Raw genomic sequence first — 9292 nt, forward strand, 5'->3', positions numbered from 1 at the left:
CCACTATGTATAACAAACAACGTACGGGTAAGAAAATTATACAAGTAACTATCTGAATCACACAAACATGTTTTTTAATAAAAAGGATAAGAACAAGAGACTCACCAAGGTGGTGCCGGCGACGGGATGGTGCGGGCGATCGACGGTAGTTAGGAGGGGAACGGGAAGGCATTAAGTATACCACACCTACATATGCAAACTAAGAAGTTAATTTGAGCTCAATTTGCATAAAAAAATAAACTACCACATATGAGTACTCGTAAACTAAAACCAACAAATAACTATACTTATAGAGCATTGCAAGAGCTAATCTATCAATGAGAGATGAAAGGACAGAGTTGCTAACCTTTGTGAACACTTGGATGGATGGGGCGCCTTCAAATCTTGACAAATTTTGGCAAAAATGGAAGTGAGCTCGAGCAAGAGGAGAAGAAAACAGAGAGGAGGGGGAAAACAGAGTGCTTCGGCTCGGGCTGGACGAAGCACTATATATAGTGATATCTTTAGTCCTGATTGATTATACAAACCAGGACTAAATGAGCTCGTGGGGGCCCAAGCCTGACAGAAGCCTGTCATCACCCCTTTAGTCCCGGTTCGTGAAACGAACCGGGACTAGAGGCATGTCACGAACCGGGACTAATGATCCACGCCCCTAGCCATTGGAACCAGGATTAATAGTCACATTAGTACCGGGCCGTTGCCAAACCGGGACTAATTGGGCTCATGTAAAGTCGTTTTTCAACTAGTGTATCTAGTCTCGGGATATCATATGCGATCCTATGTTCTCCGATTCTGAGGGAGCAAAACTAGTAACCGTCATATGGGCGATCTAGACCTGGAGCAACAATGCTACACATGATAAGAGAGAGCTTGATCCTACTCAGTCCATGAAGAAGACCCAAGAGGCTTTAGTTGTGCTCGAGCTACCCCGCAACCATGCCCAGATCCTCCCAGGCCATGGTTGGCGACCACGGGACTTAGCTTGGATTAAAATCAACACTGATGGCAGTGTTGCAATGGAAGCTAGAAGGGGTGGAGCAGGAGGGGTTGCGAGAACCCGCTCATCCTTCTTAGCTGCTTGGTGCAAGCCTTACCCGGGAATCACAGATCTTCTCATAGCCGAAGCTCTCGCTCTACGCAATGGTGTTCTATTTGCATATCTCATAGGCTATGCTGAAGTGGTTTTCGAGTCTGACAATTTGGAGATTGAGAATCTCTCGAACTCGCGTCACAGTGACCGTGTGGTGGTGGCGCCTATCTTGTCTGAAATTAGGGAGCATGTTCTTTCGTTTTAAGTCTTTTGTAATTCAGCATGTTGGTAGGTCTTCGCCAACGCCAGGTGTGCTGCGTCCTCGTCGCGCACGTAACAGCGACGTTCGAGTTAATCCCACCCACTGCCAACGCCAGCCGCAAGGCATGCATAATTCTCATTGGCGCCGCGTCACCGGCGACCGAAAAGCGTCTCTGCCGTCCATCCTATTCCTAGACCGTCCAAATCAACCGATGACGGACGGAGGAATCGACCGACGCACGCGACGCATTGCGAACGGAAGGAGGGAAATATGGAAAGAACAGAGGAGAAAGAAGAAGACAGCCACAAGGAGCCAAACGGCGCGAGGCGACCGAGCACAGCAGCAGGTCAGCGAGCGGCGCGAGAGGGAGCCGACACGTACGTGCGCGATGCTGACGCTGACGCTGACGCCCACCTTTCCCTTTCCCCCGGTTACGCCGCCCCCGCCTAAGCAGCTCTCTCGCCTAAAGCCTAAAGCCTATAGCCTGAGAACGACCAGCGGCAGCCGATCGACCCCAAATCCTCTCTCGATTTGAGGCATCCTCCGCTCCACCGGGCAGGCGCTCTCGTCGCCTCTCTCAGACCACGGGATTTGGCCAGGTAATTAAGGCAATAATCGTCCTGCTATCTTGCTGCAATTCTCGCCGGAGTTTAGTGATTCTGCGCCATGGTTTGCTTGCTTGGCTTGCTAGAGACCTGGGGTGGTTAGCGCGTGCTCCTAATTCTACTTCTGAGGGAGGGAGCGCTGCTTGTTTTCCATTCGGCCAACAAGTAAGGAATTTGTTAGTTTGTGTGCTGCTCTGCTTGTGGTTGTGTGGGGATTTCTTTGTTTCTTCCCTCCAACGGCAACGGAGATCTTTGCCAAAGATCGCCCGGACCAACATTCACCTCAGCATGCTCGGAATTGAAAGTCTTTATTGCCGATCGATCTCACTTTCCCCAAATTCACTCTATATATGGTCGAAAGGATCCTACAGAGAGATCGATAGATTCTGATTCTGTTGCTGGTCGAAAAGATCCTTAAGAGCAATCGGGAGATTCTGATTCTGATGGTACCGTGGTACGTGTAATTCTTGTGTGAACAGTTATTGAGTAGTACTAGCAGATTCATGTGTTAGCTCATTCATTGTTGCATAACTGCATTTCTTGCATGTCTCTTCCATGATTACCAGACATATATGCCGAGTCATGGTATTAATCTGTGAGCCTTTTTAAGAATACATTCCATGTTAGGGCAACTCTAACCGAACCCCAATCTTCTTGTTATATTTACTCCGGCTCGCGGCGGCTGAGTAAAAAATCGCCATTCTCTCTTCCTCTCCCCTGCCTCCTCTTCTCCCCCTTTCCCCGTCACTGGCGCGACCCTCGCCTCGATCCGCCGCCCTCCCTCCTCCCGATGGCGGGACCTGGTGGCCGCCGGTCCCCTCCGTCGATCCGCGACGCGGATCCGTGCCGCCATGCCCGCGGGTCATCGTCCGTGGGCGCTTCCTCGAGCCGCCGCCGGTCCCCTCCGCCGATCCGCAACGCGGATCCGTGCCACCACGCCCGCGGGTCATCGTCCGCGGGCGCTTCCTCGAGCCGCCGCTGGTCCCCTCCGTCGAGCCGCAGTGCGGATCTGTGCCGCCACGCCCACGGGTCATTGCCCGTGGGCGCTTCCTCCAGCCGCCGCCGGTCCCCTCCGTCGATCCGCACCGCGGATCCGTGCCGCCACGCCGGCGGGTCATCGTCCGCGGGCGCTTCCTCGAGCTGCCGCCGCTCAGCCGATCCGAGTAGTACTAGTAACAGATCCTACAAAGCTCATTCATTGTTGCATGACTGCATTTGCATGTCTCTTCCATGTTTATCACACATATATGCCGACTCATGGTATTTTATTTGTGAACCTTTTTAAGAATACTTTCCATGTTAACCCACTAGCTAGGATTCTATGTGTCATCTGTGTCTTCGCGCCAGGGCAGGGCACCCAAAGCACGAGCGAGCATTTTCGATAGTTGTTATCCCAACTATCCGAGCCAGACCTGATACATTACATTTCAGGAAAGGCATATAGTCATTCAGTGCTCCATGTGCAGGCAGTTTTATGGTAATATATATTATGATCCTACTCGATCCGTACAAGATAGTACTTGTTGGTTGCCGATCATCTCACTGAACCATACTTCAGCGATCGAATATGCTGTGCTTCTCCCTATTTGAGAAGGGAACTTCACCCATTTCGTTGATCTTTAATTTGAACCACACTTGCCCTCGCCAGTCATGTCCATAGTGGTCATTTATGGCTAGCCCACTCATTTCACACTCAAGGCCGGTCTCTAAGAAGTGACATGCCGTAAATATTTCATGTTATTCATGATCAGTATATTCAGCATAACTCGTGTATTACCAGTTTCAATCAACTTGCGTCTGAACTGTAAATCTGTTTACTCAATCACATATAGTGTTTCTCTTGTTTTTGCATACTGAAAATGGGTGGGAACACCAGAGGAGGTGGACATTATGAAGCATTGAAGAGCTACAATCTGGGCAAAACGTTACGTGCAGGCACATTTGGAAAAGTGATGATTGCAGACCATAAGCTTACAGGACACAAAGTTGCTATAAAGATTCTGAACCATCGTAAAATGAAAACTACGGAAATGGAAGAGAAAGGTATGCCTCCTTCTCCTTGTACAATGGTCTAGGATATATTCGACTTGCCTGTTCAGGATTTCGAGTTATCTGCTTTCACTAGTAGAAAAAGGGCCTTTAGTCCCGGTTCATAAGGGCCTTTAGTCCCGGTTCTGGAACCGGGACTAAAGGGTCATTACTAAAGCCTCCCCCTTTAGTCCCGCCCTTTAGTCCCATCAACCGGTACTAAAGAAAATTTTATGATTTTTTTTGAAATTCTTTTTTGATTTTTTTTTCAAATTTCTGAATTTTTTAACCTCTAATCTATAATCACCCCTCATCACTGCTCAATTTAAACTCTAATCTCTAATCACCCTCATCATTCCAAATCATCTAACTTCCCGGACGGTCACCCATCCTCTCACTACTCCAGCCTGAGCACGCTTAACTTCCGGGTTCTATTCTCCCTTGTTTCCAACTCTGCACTTGTCGTTTTCTGGCAATAGTAAGATGTCAATCCTATTAATCCTCAGGAATTTAGTTTGAGCATGAAGTCACACATTTCACTGTTTGAGTTTGAAACTATTGTTCTAAAAAACAATAATTATTTAGTAACACTAATATTTCTTGAATAAGTAGTTTGACCATAGTTTGACCACAGTTTGACCAGATTTGACCAAAATTCAAAAAAACTGAAATAATTATTTAGTAACACTAATATTTCTTGAATAATTAGTTTGACCATTGTTTGACCACAGTTTGACCAGATTTGACCAAAATTCAAAAAAACCGAATTCTTGAATAATTATTTAGTAACACTAATAATTCTTGAATAAGTAGTTTGACAATAGTTTGACCATATTTAACAAAAAAACAAAAAAAAACAGAAATTTGAGCATAATTTTTTTTCCTTTTAGAATTTGAGGATTCTAAAAAAATTCCTAACTAGTACATGTAGTAACATAACTACATCTGGAAGGATTTTAATTTTTGAAGTTTTTATCATTTTCTTTTGCTTTTTACAAAACTGAAAAGGCGATCCACCGGGGGGGGGGGGTAGAGTTTGAAAATGGGACCTTTAGTACCGGTTCGTGCCATAACCGCCACTAATGCATCAAACCCCATTAGTACCGGTTGGTGGCTCGAACCGGGACTAAAGGTCTAACCTTTAGTACCGGTTGGTGCCACGAACCGGTACTAATGGGCATCGCACCCTTTAGTTCCGGTTCGTGGCACCAACCGGTACTAAAGGTCGCATTTGAACCGGGACTAATGCCTATACGGTGCCCTAGTCACTCGAACCGGGACTAATGCTCACATTAGTCCCGGTTCGTAATGCAACCGGGATTAATGCTCTTTTCTGTCCGAACCAAAGCCCTGTTTTCTACTAGTGCTGGTCAGACTTGTGGGTGTGTTCCTTCCCACTTAATCAATTAGTCGAGATAATGTACATTAGTATAGGATATATTCGGCTTTCGTTAAGAAGAAAGTTCAGCTTGTGTTGTTGCTGTGAGTTAGTAGAATTTGCATATGCATTTTCTTCATAGGCTCAATGTCTAACACTTTACTTCTATTGTTTTCTCATATCTTATTTCTAGCAAATAGAGAAATCAAGATATTGAGGTTGTTCATTGACTTCATTCACCCTCATATCATCCGGATTTATGAGGTCATTGAGACACCGACGGATATTTTTGTTGTGATGGAATATTGCCAGAATGGTGACCTAGTGGACTACATTGTTGAGAAAAGGCGGTTACAGGAAGATGAGGCCCGTCGAATCTTCCAGCAGGTGCCTTTTCTGCTCTTGCCATGTAGGAAGACAATTTTTGGGAATAACAATATGTTGAGCTTCCTATTTCGACCATCAAATGTATGGACATGCTTGCTAGTTGCCGACCTTCCTCATGTGTTTACTGTGCAAATCGCGATCCATTTGCTTGGTTTGCATTCGTTGACTAAGTTTTACCGATAATTTTTTGCTCGATGATGTTTTTTTCGGGAGGGGCCGAAAAAACATGGTTTACGGAAAATGTCAGACTATATTATATTTAGGCTCGTTGCTTTTCTCGTTTGTTTGTTTTTTTTGTATCATTTGGCATCTTCATCTTTTCATGCCTTGGTTATCTTAGTATCAATAATTAAATCAATTTTTGTTTAAATGGCGTCTTATTCTTCAAGCCTTGATTGTCTTAATCTCAGTGCTTAAATTAAATTGTCCTTTAAAACATAAAGAGATGGTATATCCCTTCTGAAGGCGAATTTGTAATTTGAAGGGTTCTTTCTGATTCACTGAATGCATATTGAGATTTTCTCTCAATTGTTTTTTCAATTAAATTTTTGTTAAACATATTATATCTGGTGTTGAATACTGCCACACAAACATGGTTGTTCATCGTGATTCTAGCTGCGGGAGTCTAAACTATGCCGCACCATAGGTATTCACTTATTTTATTATTTGAGTCCTTATCCTCATTCTTATTCTCACGCATCGTCTGGGTTAATAGCTTTAGTGAGTGTTTCTGCATAGGTTATCTCAGGTGAATTGTACGCTGGACCTGAGGTTGATGTTTGGAGCTGTGGGGTGATACTTTATGCTCTTCTTTGTGGTGCTGTTCCATTCGATGATGACAACATTCCCAAACTGTTCAATAAGATAAAGGTGAGACAGAACATTTGTAGATTTAGATGGATCTGACAAGTGTTTACCTTTTTTCCTTCTGGAAATCAACAAATTCATGTAGATTAGTTGGACTTTATAATTCAAAATTTTTTGGAGATTAGACTCCCCCTTATTTGGTGTTACAGGGAGGCTTCTATATCCTTCCAAATCATCTATATGATCTTGCAATGGATTTGATCCCAAGAATGCTTATTGTTGATCCCATGAAGAGAATCACAATCCGTGAAATTCGAGACCACCCATGGTTTCAGAATCGCCTTCCTCTCTACCTGGCAGTGCCTCCACCAAACACAGCACAGCAAGCCAAAATGGTACCCCATCTATTTCACATTTCAAGCGACTATCATATCTGCACAATAAAACTTTTCAGCCTTTATCCACTTACATATATAGGATTTTTAATGGATGATAGGAAAATTAAGAACAATAATATTTTCGTGAAATGCTCTCTTTTATGGGTATAATTTCATTGTAATATTTGCAAAGAAAATATAATAGAAATCAATGGCCATAGTTGTGCCCTTGTTTTCAGAAAGGTATAACGTCAAGTCTCCATTCAATGTTGCTCTTTATTTATCAAAAAATTTATCGTTTACTCCCTCCTTTCCGGTTTATAGGGCTTATCTCACCTTTTTTGGTTTCCAATTTAAGGGGCTCATCTTCAGCTCATTTTTAGTTTCCAAGGCGCATTAAATCTTTGCATGCAAGAATTAAAAAGGAACACACCAATGCATGTAATGTTTCTACTCATCTAGTGTTCAAGCATGCATCCATTGCAAATAATCGAAATTAATGCATGATTTTAATTGAGATAGTTTTGTAAAATACGAGATACATTCTTCCACTCACAAAACGCTTTGGTTTATGAGATTTCAGATTTGATCCCTATAAACCGGAAAGGAGGGAGTATTATCGAGCATATAAATGTTGTTTCTATGGCAATGATATGCTGATTTGCTAGATGTTCATTTCAGGAGATTGACGAAGATACACTTCAAGATGTTGCCAATCTGGGATATGACAAAGATCATGTGTGTGAATCGTTGTGCAATAGGCTATAAATGAGGTATATTCAAACAAAAATCAGTGGTTCAGTCCTTTCAGTTTTCATAACTGACTTTATACTATATGTTTCCAGGAAACTGTTGCATATTACTTGCTTTTGGAGAATCGGTTCCGGGCTACTAGTGGCTATTTGGGGGCTAACTATCAACAAGAAATGGTTAGTCCACATTTGCATCATCTGTGACCTATTTAATGCACCAAAGGTTTAAGCACTATTAACTTTATGAATGGATGGTTCTCTAGGACATGAGTTTTAATCAGTTTACTCTATCAGAATCAGCAAGCCCAAGTACCAGGAATTATCTTCCAAGAAGTAATGATTCTCAAGGCAGTGGCTTGCGGCCATATTACCGCGTTGAAACAAAATGGGCTCTTGGGCTCCAGGTCTTGCAAACTGTCCACTTTACTTTGCTTTGTTTTGCACATTCAGCTGTTGAGCTAATGCATAACTTATCCAGCAGTCTCGAGCTCAACCTCGCGCGATATAGATTGAGGTTCTGAAGGCACTTAAGGAATTAAATGTCCGTTGGAAGAAGAATGTGGACTACAACATGAAATGCAGGTGGTGCCCTGGGTTTCCTCAGGTCAGTGATATGTGGTTAGATGCCAACCATAGCTTTGATGATGACTCTACTATCATGGATAATGGTGACGTTAATAGGAGGCTACCAGCTGTGATCAAGTTTGAAATTCAGGTCTGCAAAACCTTCTACTACTAAACTTTCTTTTTGCAATAACAAAAAAAGGGATTTTCTACTCAATATCGTCTTCATAGTGGCGTCACTAGATAAAATAATGATTTTTCTAGAGCCAATATATTTGATTCATAATGTTACCAAGTGACCATTGTTATGTCTTGCATGTGTCTGCTATTGCCAACAACTATTGTCGACTGACTCATGCATGTTGGTAGAAATAACTTCCCATGTTTTAAAGATGCACAGTGTTGGTGTTAGAAAGTACAATTCGCCGGCATGGTATTGTATATATTGTATATTTGGTTCTAACTTTAATTTATTTTTTCTCCAGCTTTACAAGACCAGGGATGACAAGTACCTGCTAGATATGCAGAGAGTTACTGGACCTCAGCTCCTCTTCTTGGAATTTTGTGCGGCCTTCCTTACCAACCTTAGGGTTCTATAGCTAGTGCCTGTTCTGGTTGACTGGTGAATATGACTGTCCCATGTGGTGCGGTTCATCGTCGCAACGGTGAATAAGTGATGGTGTGCAAGTATATAGGTTGTGTGTTTCATCTTCGGTTTACCCAGTCCCAGACAGAGAACCGTGTTTGTTTGAGTGACTAGTCCTATGTCAAGCACCAAAAAGGTTAAGTGGTTGTTATAAATAAGACCTATGTATGGTAAATAGGTTGTGGTGAACCTTTTCTGATTCTCCAAGCTGCGCCACGTACTGCTGGTGGTGATGCGACAGCACAAGCTTTTGTGATATCATTGCATGATCTAGTTTCTATTTGCCTTGCTGTTGATTATGGTGATGTTGTGTGCATCTACAGTGCAATGCATGACGGCAGGCGTGCGGCACGGCCATAGAAGTGGAAGCGCCGGGCTGCCACAGGGGCCAACCACGCGATGGCGCATGTGCGGGGTGGCGACGTCTTCGTTTGGCGGCGCCACGGCGGTGCTCTG

The 9292-nt window shown here is 43.6% G+C and overlaps 1 pseudogene; it reads left to right on the plus strand.

Annotated features, from left to right (window-relative positions):
* Positions 1-1900: 1900 nt before the first annotated feature.
* Positions 1901-9036, plus strand: LOC109774192 (carbon catabolite-derepressing protein kinase-like; annotated as a pseudogene).
* Positions 9037-9292: the final 256 nt, after the last annotated feature.

Source organism: Aegilops tauschii, chromosome 3 (assembly GCF_002575655.3).
Source record: "Aegilops tauschii subsp. strangulata cultivar AL8/78 chromosome 3, Aet v6.0, whole genome shotgun sequence".
In the NCBI taxonomy this organism is placed as follows: Eukaryota; Viridiplantae; Streptophyta; class Magnoliopsida; order Poales; family Poaceae; genus Aegilops; species Aegilops tauschii.